This window comes from Amblyomma maculatum, unplaced genomic scaffold, assembly GCF_055883805.1.
Source record: "Amblyomma maculatum isolate TAMU_Amacu unplaced genomic scaffold, ASM5588380v1 scaffold_13, whole genome shotgun sequence".
Lineage (NCBI taxonomy): Eukaryota > Metazoa > Arthropoda > Arachnida > Ixodida > Ixodidae > Amblyomma > Amblyomma maculatum.
The window spans coordinates 24,606,681-24,627,218 of record NW_028146738.1 but is presented as its reverse complement, the minus strand read 5'-3'; the positions used below and the strand labels follow the sequence as shown (position 1 = coordinate 24,627,218).

General features: G+C 48.4%; 2 non-coding genes across 2 annotated transcripts; one reads left to right on the top strand and one right to left on the bottom strand.

Moving 5' to 3' along the window:
- Nucleotides 1-2,958: 2,958 nt before the first annotated feature.
- Nucleotides 2,959-3,061, bottom strand: LOC146172394 (U6 spliceosomal RNA). Its single transcript, XR_014702610.1, has one exon. It is a non-coding gene; the product is annotated as a U6 spliceosomal RNA (small nuclear RNA).
- Nucleotides 3,062-6,320: 3,259 nt separating this feature from the next.
- Nucleotides 6,321-6,393, top strand: TRNAK-CUU (transfer RNA lysine (anticodon CUU)). Its single transcript has one exon. It is a non-coding gene; the product is annotated as a tRNA-Lys (tRNA).
- The last annotated feature ends 14,145 nt before the right edge of the window (nucleotides 6,394-20,538 follow it).

Genomic DNA, 20,538 nt, shown 5'->3' with positions numbered 1-20,538 from the left:
CGCCAGTGGCCACGGTATTGGCGCGGTTCTCTTACAACGCAACGCAGTGTCTGAAGAGCAAGTCGTCGCATACGCCAGTCGTACGCTTACTGCAGCTGAGCGTAATTATACTATTACCGAGCAAGAGTGCCTCGCTGTTGTTTGGTCGGTTCAAAAATTTCGACCTTATTTGTATGGCCGCCACTTCACCATTGTCACAGACCATCACGCACTCTGTTGGCTGTCATCGCTGAAGAACTTATCGGGTCGACTGGGTCGCTGGGTACTACGTCTTCAAGAATACACCTTCACCATCACTTATAAATCTGGGCGAAAACACCTCGACGCTGACGCCCTCTCCCGCTGCCCATTGCTACCTACTGACGCGGCCCCACATACGGTCTCCTCTCCCTGCTGCCATCCGAGTCAGCCTTCTTCTGGCCACCTGAATGTTGCACCCATCACTACAGCTCCACTCGAGAACAATGCTGATTTCTCGTCCCTGCAGCTGACTGACCCTTACTGCCGCACAATCATCGCTCGCCTCCGTGGAGAATCAGTTGTCCCAAACAGTCGCTTGCGCCGTCAGCTTCGTCGGTTCCGATTTCACCATGGAACACTTTACCGCGACATTTATCACCCTACGGGTCAACGCTGGGTACCCGTTGCCCCTCGCTCCCTTCGTTTTAAAATTATGGAGGCTTACCACGACGACCCCACTGCTGGACATTTAGGCCACTTTAAAACTTACGACCGTATCAAGAGCCGCTACTTCTGGCCTGGGCTTTCTGCCAGCGTCGCCAAATACATTTCATCATGTCCGTCTTGCCAGCATCGCAAGCGTTCAACATCCCCTCCTGCTGGCCTACTGCAACCTCTACCTTGCCCATCTGTGCCTTTTGACACGGTCGCCATTGACTTATTTGGTCCTCTCCCTTTGACGTCAGACGGCAACCGTTTTGTTGTCACTGCCATCGACCATCTAACGCGGTACGCTGAAACCGCACCTCTTCGCTCCGGTGCCGCCTCTGAAGTCGCCGATTTTTTCCTGCGTGCGATAGTTTTGCGTCATGGTGCTCCTCGTATTCTCATTAGCGACCGTGGAAAGACATTTCTTTCTCAAGTCCTTGAGGAAGTACTGCGCGCAGCCAACACCGTCCATAAGACTTCTTCTAGCTACCACCCTCAGACCAACGGACTCATCGAGCGGTTTCATCGCACTTTGTCCGACATGATATCCATGTATATCGCTCCTGATCACCGGAACTGGGACAACGTTTTACCTTTCGTCACCTACGCCTACAATTCCGCTGTTCAGCGCACTACTGGTTATAGCCCTTTCTTTTTAGTTTATGGCCGTCAACCATCGACAGTACTGGACACTACTTTCTTCTCTGCTCCCTCTACGTCTGAATCTCTGGGCGAAGAGTTTGCCACTCGTATGGCCCAGTGTCGCCAACTTGCCCGTTTGAACACTGAAGATGCTCAACAGGAACGCAAAGCCCTGTATGATCAACGCCATCGAACTCCCTGCTTTTACCCCGGTGATGAAGTTCTCCTGTGGACACCAATCCGCATTCCTGGCCTATGTGAGAAGTTTCTCCATCGTTACATTGGCCCTTATACAGTACTCCAACAAACGTCTCCGGTGAACTATCGCGTTATTCCCTCGCACACCGTCGCAGATCGACGTCGTCGCTCCGACGAGATCGTCCACGCCTCGCGCATGAAGCCCTATGCCCGTCGTCCCTCATCCCTGTAATCAGCGACCAGGGTGGCCGCTCTTTTGTCGGGGGGATTTGTGTGAGCGCAACGCGTGAACTTTCACCTCTTTCATCTGTATAGATCCATCATCATTATCATCATCATCGCTGACTGCTGCTCGGAGCGTCGCGCGCTGTGTGCCAGCTGGCTCTGGAATAGAACAGACGTTTTGTGCAAGTGCTGTCTCACAATATATATATATATATATATATGAGGCACCGAAAAAAAAAAAAGAGTAACCGAGGACAAGCGAGTCTCTGGGTCGTTCGGCATTTCAAGGACATCGCTGGTCAGAGTGCTGGGTACATTTTTTTTTTTTTTTTTTGCACGATATGGGCTCTGTTAATGGCGTGATATGGTACTCCAACAGAGGCTCCGTCAACCGCGGCTTTTCCTTCGCTTTTTTTTTTTTGCGGTGAGTGGGAGTGGTGGTTCAGGGTGGCCACGCTGAACGACTGTGTAAGGCTATAGGCCTGCATTCTCTCCCTCATTTCCGAAAGTGCAGCAGAAAGTCTACACCATCGCCACCGAAAGTGTTGACCATCGTCACCGGAAGGTTAGCGTGGGTGTCCCAATGGCGCCTTCTGTTGTTGGCGGTGTTCCATGCGCCTAGCCGACTGTGCCTTTCTCAATGTGCAATATCAGCCAAGTGATTCCATCTGCCTTAATGAGCGATATTTTCCAACTGGAAAACTGAGAACCACGCACCGCATAAAACTATAAGTGGACTCAATCACCGTGGTTCCTTGTCAAGCCTTCTCCTGTGCCTCTAAGCAAGTCAGGAACCCGAAGGACTCGGATTCAAAGCAATGTTCGTATCTATTCTCAAAGTAAAAAAGAATTCAATATATTGTGCAACTCTTTACCTGGTGAGTTTGAGAAAAAATTTATTCCTAGGGCCAATTTTGTTTCCTTGAGGCCGTTTTTTTTTTCTTCTATGGGCTTCTTCCTTGGAGACACTTTCCTCTGTGGACCGGAATCGTATCGGGGAAGTTTTCTTCTTTTTTTTTCGAGAAAGATTTTACCTACCCCCAGCAATCTCTATGCAAGATTAGCGAGTGGCTGTGGCCAACTGCTACATTTTTCCTAAATTCGTCAAACGTGACAAAACTGTAGCAGTACAGTTAGGATTCAAATTAACTGTGACTAAAATAAACAATTATGGGTTGCGGTGTCTTGTAAGATCGAGATTGAAAGCAGGGCTCCTTTTCCGTATAATATACGATGTATATAATTCGCACTTCTATCATCCTTGCACAGGGGCCATTCCAATCTTCTCCGTATCGTTCCAATTTTAGTACATGCACTTTGGGAGCTCCTTCATCCGCTGGTGTAAATAAAAAGTACTCTCTCTCTCTCTCTTGGACTTCTATCATTCAGTTCACTCCGCGTAAGAACCACCTCGGCATTTGGCATGTCCTGTCGCACGTTAAGCCAAAGCACGGGCCACACCCCTCTGTGCGCGTAGCGGTACTACCAAGATAAGACAAAACGCGGCTAAGTGCGATGCGCGAAAGAAGAGCGTTAGATAGCGTGGCTTCCACCTGTGGTAGAATTTCCTAAGAACGGCTCGCGCATATTAAGCGGCGCGCAAGGGCCACCGGAGCTGCAAAGCAAAAGAATAAAGTAAGAATGAAAGGTAATAACGGGCGGAAGCGACACTGATTAAGGCCCTCCACTGCAATTAGGGGAATGGCCGTCCTTTGTTTCATTAGGGGCACTGTCTTCGACGCGAGCTGATTGCCGGAGCCGAAAATTATTAACTTACCAAAGTGGCCGCGGGTAGGCGCTTCAGGTCATGAACGATGCAGTCTGGAGCGGAGCTGGTGGTGTTGGTGGTTGGGGTAGGGGGCGGAAGGGGCGTAGAGGGAGGGGGCAGAGTACGGGGCGAGATGAAGCCAAGTCAAGCCGAGCTCAGACGGGAAACAAATTGGCTGCGCGGTGACGCAATCGTAGCCGCAGGGCAAAAACCCAGCCTCCATCTTCTTGCGAGGATTCAAACCGCGTGGCGCTTGTCACGAGTGATTTCGGGCGCGGAAGTTGCGCTCGAGGACGGCCCGCGCCTCGTGCGCACCGCCGCTAACTCGATTAACTCGTTCCGCAAGAGCGGATATGGCATGCGCGCCTTGCAATGACGCGTACGGTTATAGCTGCGCTTCATCGGGCAGGGAAAGGAGGGGCCGCCACTTCGGTAGTTAGCTGTAGTTATGAATCTGCCAAGAGCGGGGTGTCCTGCAGGACGCGTCGCTTCTGAATGCAGGTTATGACGCTTAAAGTGCTTTCTTTTTTTTTCACGTTTCGTAGGATAAGCTGGTGCTCGCGCAGTTCCTATTGATCTTGCCATAGGCGATGTTGCGCAATGGAGGCGCATGCAGTGTTGAAATTCGTGTCTGCAGTACGAGACCAGACGACTCATATGTGCACATCGTCTTTCACACACATAATCGCGAGAATTGTTACCCCTGTCTTATATTTCTGCGATAAAGCATAACATATAAATTCAGCACAGAGTAGTAACTGGTTTACCCACGAAACTCTCCGTCGATTCGCATTTTAGTAGTTATCGCTTCGCTGCCATTTTTTTTTTTTCTGCGTTATTGTATATAGACAAAAAAATAAGGACGGTCTCATCCCCATGTACGGCTTGGAATTAGCTGGGTCTGCAGGAAAGCTATTTTTTAAATCCTATTCATCCCTCTTCTCCTCCTGGGAATTTATGTTTCATGGTCCCCTCCAACGACATACTATTTTTCCCTGCTTTTAGTGTCTCGCAATGTATCATAAACTGACGTCTCCTTCCCAGACAGCTGAAAATCGCCTAAGCATCCCTCATAATAATGTCCAATCCCATCATCCCCTAATTCGGAATTTGGTCAAGCTCAATAAATTATAAATTCGAAGAATTTCGCAAACATCTTGCCAAACACCGCAATTATTGGCTAGAGCAATGGCTAGCTTGAGGTTCTCAGCCTCGCACCTAGCTGTCGTTTGCCATCAGCGATCGCCAGTCATTAATTATTCGCTTATGTATAGTACACGACCATCGAGAGCACCTATGTCGCACTGGTTGCGTAAGCGGCTAGGAGTCCCAATCAGATGAAGTACCTTCATTTTATAGCGCGCAAGACTAGTAATGCAGAACTAGGTGACGCTCTATGAGCACCCTATCATACGGGACCGCAGCGCTTTATAAGTCTGGGATCACTCCGTCGCAAGCAATACCGCCTAGCATCAGCAGGCACATATGACTGCGCATCGGAAATGAGAGTCACTTGAGCTTGCCTTCAGCGCGAGGGGCCACAGGCATTCCGGTCAGAGGACCGCGCAGGAGCAGCAGCGGCAGCGTAGCGGAGACCACCTCTCGAATCTCTGGGGCAAAAGAATCATCAATCTCTGACTGGACCGACGGGCGAAGCAAGCGCCCGGCAATCAGCAAACGGCGACGCAACCAATGCGCCGGCTGCGCTCGATCTGAATTATTTATGCGGCCGAAGCCTCCACTGGAGGGCTTCGTTTCGTGCATCTCTCCATTAGGAGCAAGCAGCAGCAGAGGGCAGTGAAGGGACCAGATCGGGCCGTTCCGTTGAAAACAGGCTGGAATTCTGCAACCCGACACAGATTGTATGCGCGAAGAAAAGGAAAAAAAAATGTATAAAGCCCTGAAGAGATGCTGCTTGGTAAGGTATTATTCACACGTGTCAATAAAAAGGTAGGCGCAACCGGTCTCGTGCATCATGCGTTGTCAGGACGAGCATCGATTCCCTGCTTTGAAAGTGAAACAGACGTTTTCTCCTGACGTTTTCTCAGACGTTTCCTGGCGGGTGCTGTAAAACGAGTTAGATGTGCCATTCGGTAGAATAATTAACTAGGATATGGTAATTAACTTTTAACTATTGCAGTTAGGTGCATGCCTGTAATTTGGAAATTGTAGAGGATCACGAGCCAAACCGATATCTATCGTTATATTAGAGAGACTTAGCTTACCGTGATCCGCGATCCGCCACCGTGACTCTCTACCACGCGTAGGCGGGGCGCTCAAGCTGATTGGTCCCGACGCGGCAGGTCTGTGTGCCGACATCCAGTATGTGGCGCCATCTATCGGCGTCAAGGGGGGTCTGGGCATGCGCAATCGAACGCGCGGGGGCGGATCATGGTAGCGGATCGCGGATCACGGTAAGCTAAAACTCTCTATTTACAAAAACTAAATTAGGCGGAGAACTGCAGCGCCCACGACCTCAGCTCTCTAGACACGCGCAACTGGCTCCTTGCGGCCGCTGAGCGCCACAAAGCCACGCCCCACTGCTTTGCAACGAATACAGGACGCAGGCATCACTATTAACCCTTGCAAAGTGCAGTTAGTTTCATGCAGAATCAACCAGCTTGGTTTCATTGTTGAACAGGGCACAGTCCGGCTTGACGATTAGAAACTGTATGCCATATTGTAGCTGCTACCACAAATACACGTCGAGAGCCTGCAGCGGTTCTTGGCCATGATGGGATTCTACCGCCACTTCATTCCAAACTGCGCCGGCCTGGCAAGACCCCGATGCTCGTCTGCGGCTCCCGGACCTAAACCGGCCCTGCTAGCTCAGTCGGTAGAGCACGAAACTCTTAATCTCAGGGTCGTGGGTTCGGGCCCCACGTTGGGCACCAGATGAAGGCCTCACCTTCAGAAAACGGGTCCGCGAGATATAGTCTCGCCCGACGAGTAACAAATCCAGTCTCTTTTAAAAACAGTGATTTATTCCGGATGAACGAAACCCATTCAATGAAAGGAAACAACATCGGGTGCTACTGTGCTGGAAACGTGCTGTCGAGGTGCGCGACAATAGACCATCAAGCATAAACCAGAATGAGGGTCAGGGCTTTACCGCGGTAAGACAGAACACACTGCGGCGCGAATAGGGCCAGCTATAGGGCCAAAGCGGTAACGGCGGCACAAGAAGTATATTCCTGCTAGCTTGGAGCCATCACGCAAATACGCCTTAGCCATTCCTGCAGGTATTGCTTCCATCTTCGTCTGGCAGGACTTCGTACCGTCGTCCGTGCACATCCCGCTGACCTATGACGCTCGCTGGCCGCCCCTTGCTGGCCTCCCCTCGGGAAAAAGCCTCGAGCCTTGCTGTCAACGCGCTTATGTATACCTTCGTTTCCCCTTCAATAACATTCCGCCCCCAAGATTGCCAGCTCGCTCATGCGCACTCGCGCTGCCCTGCATGCCAAACACCAATACAAACAGGAAAAAGCACGCGTGTTTTGAAAAAATAAAAGGGGCCACAGGGCCCCATCAATTGTTGTATTGTTTTTTTTGTTTTTTTAAAGGGGCTGACAGCCCACGAGTCTAAGGTAAACGTTGGGGATTTCTTTTTTTTATCTGGTTGGTATTTGACAAGAATTAGTCTTGCGGTGATTACCTGGTTAAAGAATATTATATGAAAAGCGAAAGGAAAGACAACGAGTCGATGGTGGGAGTCGGACCCACGACCTCTGAATATCGCGCCCAGTGCTCTTCCAACTGAGCTACGTCGACGGCTGCCCAACCTTCCGTTTGCTTGGGTATTTATGCTGACTAACCGAAACCTGTGAGCGTTAATCAGCGCCACCCTTGTCCCTAGCGGCGGATGTGGCACATCTTCTACCGCGACTACCGCGAGCGTCACGTAGCCCGGGATCATTAGGGAGGGCAGCAGCTGTGCGAGAACCCACTTAGTTACTTTTGCGACCTTCAGACTTTCAGAACCGAGACCTTCGCAAGCTATTATGCAGATAATTGAAAGGGAAATGAGGGATCACGTGCTACGGGATCCAATAATCACGTGCTACGTGACGCTCGCGGTAGAAGATGTGCCACATCCGCCGCTAGGGACAAGGGTGGCGCTAGTGAACGCCCACAAGTTCGGTTAGTCAACATAATACCCAAGCAAGCGGAAGGTTGGACAGCCGTCGACGTAGCTAGGTTGGAAGAGCACTGGACGCGATATTCGGAGGTCGTGGGTACGACTCCCACCATCGGCGCGTTGTTTTTCCTTCCGCTTTTCATATAATATTCTTCAACCCGATAATCACCATAATACTAATTCTTGTCAAATACCAACTACCAAAAAAAAAAAGAAGAAATCCCCAACGTTTTCCTTAGACTCGCAGACTGCCAGCCCCTTAAAAAAAAAAAAAAAAAAAAAAACTCTGTAATAACGAGCCCCTCATTTCCCTTTCAATTATATATATATATATATATATATATATATATATATATATATATATATATATATCAATTTATTCAGCCGACCCAGAATATCTGTGTACAGTCGTTCATAGCGATAACCTGCTGGAACCAGAGCCCTGGACGCTTTAGCCTTAGATGAACGTGCACGTAAGCATTCATTCTAAACACGAATTACACTATAAGTGAGCAAACATGGAGTGCCATGTCCTCTAGTGCACTGCCTATGGGACCAGGGCATTCCTTTCTACTCTGGGGAAGATTTTCGCACTCTAAAGACACAATATTCATTTGGTACAATTACCAGCCGCAGAAGACAATAGAGGAGGTTGAAACCTTGGTTAAGATCTTGGTAACAACTGGAGTTCCGCATCTTTTGATGTGCGAATCTACTGGCGTTGCATGATAAATGAGGGACTTGGTTATGAGACGCATAAGAAAGGAGACAACTGCCGCTGACAACAGCCACTGTCAGTAGCTGTTGTCACATAACAAAGCCCCTCATTTTCCGTGGATTTCTTTGCTGATTAGCTATGGGGCTTCGCATCTGCTGGCCTTGGCGTCATAGGTAGCTTAAGGGGGCTATCAGCATATCACAGCTCTCCAGCTATCCCCACCAGATTACGTTGTACGTGACACTCGCGGTATGACCGGACGTATAGCACGTCCGCCGCTACGGGGAAGGGTGGCGAACACTCGAGGACAATTTACAAGCAACATAAATACCTGTCGCCGTAGCTCAGTGGTAGAGCACCGGAAGCGAAACTCGGAGTTCATGAGTTCCAATCCCAACGGCGGCATGTGGTTCTTCTTTCTTCTACTTTCTGGCAATTACCTCCACGATTTATCGCTACCTCCCAGTCATCATCACGAAAAGAAAATAATAAATTCCCTATGATGCTTTCATTTACGTCAGTGGCTGATCGATCCTTTCTTATGTTGCTCGCCATAGGTATTCCGTAATTTAGAAATAAAGATCTACCGCAGAGCTCGGTCAGCAAACCCTGCTTCTGGAAGGTAGTGCGCTATAGAGGACACTTCATTCTTAATCCCTTATAGGCATATTTGTAATCGAAGTGTTCGTATGGGCGATAACATATTTCAGAATATAAATGTTTCCACAGCTGCCAGCAAGACCTCCATTTAATAAGAGGACAAAAGCCGCCAATGTAGGATGGCCACAACGAGTCACGGCCGGCTACTGGGATACCTTGTCAACCGCAGCGTATGCGTATTACGTAACAGTGAGTAAAGTGGAATAAGTAGTGGAAGGAAGGTTGTGAGCATGCTTGGCATTGAAGTAACTCATTACGAAACTTTACAAAAGGCTATACGCTATATTCAATGATTCCATCTAAATGCAATGAATAATCGCCTTTTGGCTTCCTTCCATCGGTTCTTCCTTGTTATTGCGAAATGCTAATCTAATCAGCATCAGCGGCATACTTTCCTTAGTCCGTGCGACAGCTGGCCCACATTACGTGCAAGATCACTGGGCTTGGCGGCGTTCAGTCGAAATAAGGGCTAGAGGGTACGACGAATAACCTTCAGTCTAGCAGCAGGTGCGAAAAAGCGATTACGCTCTCTTTACCTAAACACTAGGTCTGCAATAAGCGGCAGCGCCTCATAAAAAAAAAAAGAAAAAAAAAAACAAATCAGGCAGGCAATAGAAATATTCCGTTTTGAAAACATGACGTAGGTACACATCGACGACTAAATTTATTAAGAGCCAGATAATTTTGCAAATAGGATAGGAAAACTGATTACACACTAGGTTACCGCCGGCGGTTTTCGAATGCGCTCCTAGAAAAGAAATTACTGAAAGTTAAGAAAACTTGGAATAAAGAAACCGCTATAATGGACACGAAGGTAGCCGTTTTTGTTAAGTCTCCATTGACACAAAAGAAACTTCAGGTCGAGAGCATATTATATCAGCCTCCGTGCTCCCGAGAGCAGGAGGGAGACTACCTGGGGACCAGGGACTCTCCTCCTTATGGTGCCAATAAAAAGCCAGTTATTCATGAGCTTTCGGCTCAAAACACTCGCCGTAATTAAGTCACAGACGGAGCCCACGTCGTATTCGAATGCAGTTATCTTCCTCGGCGTTTACGAGTTCCGGAGAACTTGCACCTTGGCGCTCCCGATATGAAACTAAATTAAAACGCGAGCCTTTCTATGAATACTTAATTCGGAACCCTGCTCTTTCTTTCGCTGCACTGCTCCTTTTTGATATATCTTCGCCTGGTGTCTCCGTACACTTCCGTGTAATTTGCCGGCCCTGCTCGAGCCGGTATGCATATAAACGCGATTCGCACGGTCATGCGGTCGTTCCCACTTTGCGCAGGAAGCGACGCCGCACTTTACACGACGATCTGTGCGTTACTTCTTCCTCATTTAATAGCATTATTAAAAGGCTCAAATGTCGTGACTGCTTTATAAATTTCTATTTTGTCTCAACTGGAGTGTAATAAGAAAGGAACGGAGCGGGTCGCTGTAACTGGGACAGGCAATCAGCACACCTGGCATCGCAAAATGGGGCGTAAAATTGTTATTTATTTATTCAGTTGGTTAATTAGTTGATTAGTTAGTTGATTAGTTGATTAGTTAGTTAGTTAGTTAGTTAGTTAGTTAGTTAGTCAGTTAGTTAGTTAGTTAGTTAGTTAGTTAGTTAGTTAGTTAGTTAGTTAGTTAGTTAGTTAGTTAGTTAGTTAGTTAGTTAGTTAGTTAGTTAGTTAGTTAGTTAGTTAGTTAGTTAGTTAGTTAGTTAGTTAGTTAGTTAGTTAGTTAGTTAGTTAGTTAGTTAGTTCTTTGAAATCGGCCGCAATGCACACAGAAATTGTATTCAAACCCATAAGTTCTTGAGCAGTGACTCGAAGATGTGACAATTGCACGGAGTTTTGAGAGAAAGAGGCCACTTTCACGCGTGGAACGCTGCACTCAAGCTTACAAGTATTGGGCTTTTCTGGGGGTTTAACAGCGGCTTGTTTTGAAAACTGTTGTCGCCTATACATTTCGCCGTATGTCACGTCACCCTCCAAATCATTAGTAATTAGTGGATCTTGTATACCAAAAGGTAAAAAGAAATCGCTCGGCCACCGCAGAATACGGCACTGTAAAAAATGACAGCTCAAAAAATTTGGACATGCTAAGGAAAAATGTTTTTGAAAGTAATTTAAAATTGCGATAACAATCAATGCCTATGGGTATATCTGCAGGTCTTCCCTCGGCAGGCATATAATTTACCGCTTTTAAATTTCAGAAACGCGCCCCGTTGGTTTTCCATGGCAGTCTGGCTTATTCTTGTGAGCGCAGCCCAAATTTCAGAAGAAAATTTTTACTACGTTGCGGAAGCTTAAACCATTTGTGCAAATATATTTATTATAAAGTATCTTACAGTATTGCACAACTGCCTCCCAAAAAGTTATAAACGCACCCCACTGATTTTTAAGGTGGTCCTAATTACTCGTTCTAAGTACAGGGTTAATTTCAGGGCCAAATTTTCGCTACCCATTTTGGAAGCTTAGACTGTGTTAATGACAAGTATTTCACAGTATTCCACAATCGCCTCATAATTTTTCAAAAAACCTTCAGCCCATGAAATTTATATCGCAGTTCTAACTGATTGTTGTGAGCGCAGAAAAAATTCTAAAAGTAAGTTTCTGCCAAACACTGGAGCATGCACCATTGCCATCAACATCTGCAAGACAGTTTGTATGCTAGAATAATCCATTGTTGTTACACAGAAGGTGTCGCAGAATCCTGCACTTATTTTGCAATTATTTTGCCCCGAATGCTCACTAAAGTACTTCTGCCATTTGTGCAAGCGCCATTACTGTTTTAGGTTGCTTCCGCTATCGCTCAATAGCCGCCACATCTTGTAGTAGCTTTTTTAGACAGCCACAGTCAGTACAATAATTTGGCGTTGTTAACAACTTTAGTGATTGTCCTTCACAGTGTCTGTCAGCTCGGTTTAGTACTGCTCCTGCCTTGAACGTACTGGTTTGATAATGAGCTTCAGAAACCAATCTGAGATGCACGCGATGAAACTAGTGCGAATAAAAGAAGAAAAAAATGAGGTTAGTGAGCATAGGGGTGGGAGACAACACCCTCCAACATGTTCCATATTGCTGACCCCTGAGTCGTATTGTTCACAATTCGTAGCAATCAATTTCTTTCTCTGTACCTGCATCGAATTATTTCCGTGCTAATTATTATTAGTGTGCAGCTGTAGCTTCCTTAGAAGTCGTGCTATCAGCGGGAGCTGCAGAGAATGCAAGAACTAAGACACTATCTGTGGAGGGAACAGCTTCTCGGAAAGTAAGAGCTCCTGATGGCAATAAAAAAGAAGAGAAAACTTCTGTTGTTGAGAAGACCAGCTTCGATGCTCTTCCCGAGATGAAAGTGCGAAGGAGCCAGAAACGGCGATAATAATTCCAGCAGTGTCTTATGTTATCAAGACAGCGACGAAGACAATGATATTTGTGTGTGTGTGTGTGTGTGTGTGTGTGTGTGTGTGTGTGTGTGTGTGTGTGTGTGTGTGTGTGTGTGTGTGTGTGTGTGTGTGTGTGTGTGTGTGTGTGTGTGTGTGTGTGTGTGTGTGTGTGTGTGTGTGTGTGTGTGTGTGTGTGTGTGTGTGTGTGTGTGTGTGTGTGTGTGTGTGTGTGTGTGTGTGTGTGTGTGTGTGTGTGTGTGTGTGTGTGTGTGTGTGTGTGTGTGTGTGTGTGTGTGTGTGTGTGTGTGTGTGTGTGTGTGTGTGTGTGTGTGTGTGTGTGTGTGTGTGTGTGTGTGTGTGTGTGTGTGTGTGTGTGTGTGTGTGTGTGTGTGTGTGTGTGTGTGTGTGTGTGTGTGTGTGTGTGTGTGTGTGTGTGTGTGTGTGTGTGTGTGTGTGTGTGTGTGTGTGTGTGTGTGTGTGTGTGTGTGTGTGTGTGTGTGTGTGTGTGTGTGTGTGTGTGTGTGTGTGTGTGTGTGTGTGTGTGTGTGTGTGTGTGTGTGTGTGTGTGTGTGTGTGTGTGTGTGTGTGTGTGTGTGTGTGTGTGTGTGTGTGTGTGTGTGTGTGTGTGTGTGTGTGTGTGTGTGTGTGTGTGTGTGTGTGTGTGTGTGTGTGTGTGTGTGTGTGTGTGTGTGTGTGTGTGTGTGTGTGTGTGTGTGTGTGTGTGTGTGTGTGTGTGTGTGTGTGTGTGTGTGTGTGTGTGTGTGTGTGTGTGTGTGTGTGTGTGTGTGTGTGTGTGTGTGTGTGTGTGTGTGTGTGTGTGTGTGTGTGTGTGTGTGTGTGTGTGTGTGTGTGTGTGTGTGTGTGTGTGTGTGTGTGTGTGTGTGTGTGTGTGTGTGTGTGTGTGTGTGTGTGTGTGTGTGTGTGTGTGTGTGTGTGTGTGTGTGTGTGTGTGTGTGTGTGTGTGTGTGTGTGTGTGTGTGTGTGTGTGTGTGTGTGTGTGTGTGTGTGTGTGTGTGTGTGTGTGTGTGTGTGTGTGTGTGTGTGTGTGTGTGTGTGTGTGTGTGTGTGTGTGTGTGTGTGTGTGTGTGTGTGTGTGTGTGTGTGTGTGTGTGTGTGTGTGTGTGTGTGTGTGTGTGTGTGTGTGTGTGTGTGTGTGTGTGTGTGTGTGTGTGTGTGTGTGTGTGTGTGTGTGTGTGTGTGTGTGTGTGTGTGTGTGTGTGTGTGTGTGTGTGTGTGTGTGTGTGTGTGTGTGTGTGTGTGTGTGTGTGTGTGTGTGTGTGTGTGTGTGTGTGTGTGTGTGTGTGTGTGTGTGTGTGTGTGTGTGTGTGTGTGTGTGTGTGTGTGTGTGTGTGTGTGTGTGTGTGTGTGTGTGTGTGTGTGTGTGTGTGTGTGTGTGTGTGTGTGTGTGTGTGTGTGTGTGTGTGTGTGTGTGTGTGTGTGTGTGTGTGTGTGTGTGTGTGTGTGTGTGTGTGTGTGTGTGTGTGTGTGTGTGTGTGTGTGTGTGTGTGTGTGTGTGTGTGTGTGTGTGTGTGTGTGTGTGTGTGTGTGTGTGTGCGTGCGTGCGTGCGTGCGTGCGTGTGCGTGTGCGTGTGCGCGTGTGTGTGTCATAAGCATGATGTGCATGTTTTTCCTCGAGACACGCCATCACTTTATTATTCGTGAGCTGTACAATCACGCATCTGTGTCTAGTGTTTCAGAGAAAAATCAAGTAGAGAAGATAGAGAATAAAGATAAAATTCTAAAAGCCATCAACTTTAACAGTCATTGACGTCATATCTTTTTCGATGCTGTTACTCTGTTTTCCACAGCAGTCCTATTGTTTTGATTCGACATCAAATGTCCAAGTAAAAATTCAAAAAAATCAATGCGAGTTTTATGCAGCGTTAATGTGTCAGTTTCTTGGTCGTGGCAATAATTGCACAGTTGAATTAAAAAAGCACCTCGACCTCTACTGACATCTTTTTTCTCACAGGCTATATTTTCCTGGCTTCAGCGAATATGCGGCACATCTTCCAGATGCCGAGAACTCATCTCGAATGCCGCACTTTGCCACCACATTACAGCAGACGAGCAAGTTTGGCGTACGGCCTGCAGGGTTCGCTGCAGGCCATACGCTTTGCTAGTGTAACTCTTATGAGAAAAAAAAAAACATTAAATTTTCCATAACTTTCGTTACGCCGTCGAATTTCTCGTTTATGTCTTTTTCACGAAGTTTATTTTACCAATTAAAAGCTGAAACAATCACGCCTTATTACTCCTATTTATCTTTCATCTCACATGGACCACAGATTCAAAGTTGGCGCGCCAAACTACATAAGGTAAAATGAGTCCAAAGTCAGACTCCGCCCGCACCACTAATGTATCGCGGGGAACGCCAAACTACAGAAGTAATCTGAATCATTTTTTTTTTACGCTGACTAGTATGCACAGACTGGAACCACCCTCCCGCCTCCGTCGTGTTCGCCAGTGCACCAGAAGGCTTCAAGTCTGCTGTATTTAATCATCTTCATTAACTTGCCCTGTGCACTTGTATTCTTTTTTTGCTGGTTGTTTTTTTTTATTTTTTTTTATACCATCCACTTCTTTCTGTGACAACGAACGATCCTGATAGTAAATAAATGAAGTGAAATGCAAACCTGACGGCGGATCGACTTTCTGAGGAACAGGTTAGATAGACAGATGGATTTATTGAAAGGAAAAGGCAGAGAGGTTGGCAGGAATAACTCAAATCTGGCCTGCTACTCTGCACTGGGGAAGGGGAAGGAGAGAAGAAAGAAGATCAGGATGGTTAACGATGTGGTAGAAGGCATAAGAAATACATATTGTGAGCCTTCTGTGGACCTTCTTTCATTTGTACATGCCATCATCATCTTCTTTCATTTGTACATATCATCATCATCGTCCCGCGGCGCCGGCTCCGGCGCGTGCCTGGGTTGGTGACCGGATTAAAAACGCTAGACAAGGCTTCGCTGTCCTTGCCGCCACGACCTCGCCGTCTTGACCTAGCCTTCTTCCACAAGTGGTGGAGGTGAGAATTGATCCCCTTGCAGTTTTGTGCCCTGCCTCTCGCTGGAGCTACGTTCCGGTCGCTGTTTACCGCCTGCCACCATCGTTATGTCTACCGAGAGCACCCACGAATCGGCAGGACCCTCTACCTCGGCTGCACCACCCCCTCCGACTGTGCCCGCACGACAACGCGACCCGCCGCTGTTCGCTGGTCGTCGCGACGAAGACGTCGATGACTGGCTGGACACCTATGAACGCTGCAGTAACTACAACCGGTGGGACGACGCTCTAATATTTCTGAACGTTTCTTTCTACCTCATTGAGGTCGCCAGAACCTGATTTATTAACCGCGAACCCCACACCACTAACTGGACAACATTCAAGCAACAGTTCCGCCAATATTTCGCCCACCCAGCAGTTCGCACTGAGGTCGCGAAGAACAAGCTCGCCTCTCGCCTCCAAGGTCCCGATGAGTCGTACGCGTCTTACATAGAGGCCATACTTGCACTCTGCCGGCGTGTTAGTCCCACCATGCCGGAACCTGAACGCGTACACCACATCTTAAAAGGAATTAATTCTGTGGCTTACAATACCCTGATTGCCCAGAATCCTTCTACTGTTGACGCCATTATTGCGACCTGCCAACGCATCGACCAGCTGGAGTCCTCCCGATTGCAGCCCGGCATTGCTACTGGCCCGACCTATGCTGACCTGGATCTACGGGCACTGATTCGAGCCATCATCCGGGAGGAGCTCCAAGCCCTCAAGCCTGTCTGTCGACACGGGTGCGATCATTCTTCCGTACCTTCTAATGACGCCGGTCTACGCAACATCATTAAAGATGAGCTGGCAACAATCACGCGACCTATGCCGTCCGACCCTCCTGCACCCCGCCAAGCATCGACTTACGCGCACGTCGCAGCATCAAACCCTCCTTTTGTTCCGCCGCCCCAACTGGCATCGCCCTACAACCACATCAACGCCGTGACGACGGCACAGCCTACGCCACCCTATAACGCACCCTGGCGCCCCTCTCGCCCAGTGTGCTACTACTGTGGAATACGAGGACATATATCCCGCTTCTGCCGTAGCCGTATTCAGAATGAGCGGCGTGGTTATGACGCCTTCGAAAGTGACGTACCCTCATATTATCAGCGACGACCTCCTATTTCCAGCCCACCTCGAAGATCATCCCCACCTCCAGAATCCTCGTCTGAGCCTCGTGGAACCCATGCATCCCGACGTCGGTCCCTATCCCCATACCGCCGCTCAGTTTCCCCTCTCCGACCCGCAACAACTCTCTCTGTCCGCCATCCGGAAAACTAAGCGTTGCAGTTTCCAGAGGTCAAACTGCAGTCTGCGAACTTACCAAAAGTCCTCCAGATCGCCCGTATAATGTGATTTCTGTTTTCGCTGAAGGATTACCGGTCGAAGCATTGATTGATACAGGGGCTGCAATTTCTGTCATTCACGCTGATTTGTGCTACCGTTTGCGAAAAGTTACGACACCATATGATGGGCCTGAACTCCGTGGAGCCAATGACGTCCCTTTGCGCCCTTTAGCAAAGTGCACCGTACGAGTTGTTATTGACGGCGTCCGCCATCATGTGCAGTTTGCTGTGCTCTCTCCATGTGCGCATCTGATGATTTTTGGATGGGATTTTTTGTCAACCGCTTCGGCGCTAATTTCTTGTGGCGACCGTGTTATCCATATGACAGACAGTGATTTTTCATCTGAAGTTTCTGAACGACATCATCCCCTCGTTGCCGCCGCTGATACTGTTCTGCCTCCTCAGTGCGAAAAACTGCTTACCGTTGTTTCTGACAACATCGCTGACGGGGACGTACTCATCGCACCATCTTATCGTCACCTTGAACGCGGTATCGCCTTCCCGTCTAGTCTTGTGAGGTTCTGCAACGGCCCAGCGACAGTAGCGGCCACTAACACTTCACGTGAATCCCTCGTGCTCCGAAAAGGAACTTCTCTCCCCTGCAAGGTGGATGTTCAACCTTTGTCCTTGATGGTGCTCACCGCCCCTCAGCCTCAGCACCGTGTTTCGACAGACGTCTCTCTTTCTGTTCTCACAAAGGCTATTAATCCTAACCTCACGCCGAACCAACGCCAAGAACTGCTGACATTGCTTCGACAACACCAAGCCATTTTTGATGCCACTTCCCCACCACTGGGACGGACTAGTGTTGCGCACCATTGCATCATTACTGAAGGTAACTCTATCGTTCGCCGACGGCCTTATCGGGTTTCCCTCTCTGAACGAAAAGTAATTGAAGAAAATGTAAATGACATGCTCCATCGCAATATTATTCGTCCCTCGACAAGTCCATGGTCCTCCCCAGTAGTGTTAGTTAAAAAAAGGACGGCTCGGTACGCTTTTGTGTTGATTACCGCGCACTCAACAAAATTACCCGCAAAGATGTATACCCAATGCCAAGAATTGATGACGCCCTTGACTCGCTCCAAGGCGCCGAATATTTCTCGACTTTGGACCTCCGCTCAGGTTATTGGCAAATACCTATGCACGAGGACGATAAAGAAAAAACCGCTTTCGCAACTCCCGATGGCCTTTGCGAATTTAATGTTATGCCTTTCGGACTTTGTAACGCACCAGCGACATTTGAAAGGATGATCGATACTGTGCTTCGTGGCCTAAAATGGAGAACCTGTTTATGTTACTTGGATGACATTGTCATCTTTTCGTCAACTTTTAACGACCATCTCACGCGCCTGAATGAGGTCCTCACGTGTCTCGCTTCAGCGGGCCTTCAGTTCAACACCAAGAAGTGCCACTTTGCACAGAAGGAAGTTAAAATATTGGGACATCTAGTCAGCCATGACGGCATTCGTCCAGACCCTGAAAAAATCATCGCGGTCTTGAAATTTGCTCGTCCACAACGGACTACAGAATTGCGCTGTTTTCTCGGCCTGACGTCTTACTTCCGGCGTTTTATAAAGCATTTTGCAAGTATTGCTGCTCCACTTCATCAACTACTTAAAGCACGCAGCCCTTTCGTGTGGACTGAACAGTGCGAAGCTGCTTTTAATAACCTGAAGCACGCCCTCACATCAGACCCTGTTCTTGGCCACTTCAGTGACAGCGCTCCAACCATCCTGCACACTGATGCCAGTGGTATCGGTCTTGGCGCTGTACTTCTGCAGCGCGATGCAACTTCGCGTGAGAAAGTGATTGCCTTCGCCAGTCGGACTATGACTCCAGCTGAGAAAAACTCCACTATTACCGAACAGGAGTGCCTTGCCGTCGTCTGGGCTGTCCAAAAGTTTCACCCTTACCTATACGGTCGGCACTTCACAGTTGTGACCGATCACCATGCTCTTTGCTGGTTGTCTTCGCTCAAAAATTTGACAGGCCGACTTGGCCGTTGGATTCTACGCCTGCAAGAAATTGAATACAATTTTGACGTCATTTATAAATCGGGTCGCCAACACCAAGACGCCGACGCTCTTTCTCGCTGTCCACTTTCGGAATCGGCTTGCTGTTTTTCTTCCCAATGCATTTCCACCTATGACCACAGCCGACCATCTCTTTCCCCGACGTATATCACAACAGTTTCATTTGACGACTCAGAGAACAAACACGCTCTCCGCTCTCCGCTCACAGCAATTAGCCGATGCCTACTGCCATCCCGTCATCGACCGCCTTACTGGCGCTTCGGACCCACCCAATGCTCGGCTTCGCCGACAACTTCGCAATTTCAAGCTCGAAGATGGCATCCTACTCCGCTTCGTGTATTGCCCTGATGGAACTTGCTGGATACCAGTCGTGCCGCGTGTGCTTCGTCAACGTATACTGGCGGCTCTCCACGATGACGCTACTGCAGGTCACCTTGGTGCTGACAAAACCTACGACCACATGAAAAAACGATTCTTTTGGCCTGGCCTATCTTCCAGCGTTGCCAAATACGTCGCATCCTGCCCTCTATGCCAACGTCGCAAACGGCCGACTTCTTCACCCGCTGGCCTTCTACAACCTGTTCCTTGTCCCGCCACGCCATTTGACGTAGTCGGCATCGATTTATATGGTCCCCTACCTCTCTCCGATGGGGGTAACCATTGGATTATAACAGCTGTCGACCACCTTACACGCTACGCTGAGACAGCACCTGCACCGACCGGTTCCGCTCAAGAAGTAGCAAATTTCTGTTTGCAATCAATTATATTGCGTCGTGGCGCTCCTCGGGTGCTCCTAAGTGACCGAGGGACGGCCTTCTTATCGACAGTCGTTGCCGAAGTTCTTTACGCGTCATCCACCCTTCATAAGACAACCTCGAGCTACCATCCCCAGACTAACGGGCTGACTGAGCGATTTCACCGCACCTTATCGGATATGATCTCCATGTATATCACGCCGGATCATCGAAATTGGGACACTATTCTACCATTCGTCACTTTCGCCTATAACACAGCAGTACAACAGACTACCGGTTAATCTCCATTTTTCCTCGTTTATGGCCGTCCTCCCACTACAATTCTCGACGCTTCCTTCTCTACGTCCGACTACTCCACATCGGTACCTACCCAGTTCTTATCTCGTGTGGCCAGATGCCGTCATCTTGCCCGCCTCAACACAGCAGCGTGCCAGGAAGATCACAAGAGCCGCTACGATTCTACGCATCGCGTGGTCTCTTATCGTCCCGGTGACGAAGTACTGCTTTATACTTCACTGCGCACCCCTGGCCTTAGTGACAAATTCCACCACCGCTACCTTGGTCCCTACAAGATCATCAGCCAAACTTCTCCAGTTAACTACAAAGTCACGCCTGTTGATCCCCCAGCCGATCGACGCCACCGTGGAACTGAAATTGTTCATGTCTCTCGCTTGAAACCGTTTGTGCGCCGCGGTACATCGGTTAGTTAGGAGCGGCCAGGCTGGCCGCTTCGGACCCCCCGGGCAGATTGTGTGAGCCTTCTGTGGACCTTCTTTCATTTGTACATGCCATCATCATCTTCTTTCATTTGTACATACCATCATCATCGTCCCGCGGCGCCGGCTCCGGCGCGTGCCTGGGTTGGTGACCGGATTAAAAACGCTAGACAAGGCTTCGCTGTCCTTGCCGCCACGACCTCGCCGTCTTGACCTAGCCTTCTTCCACAATATACAGG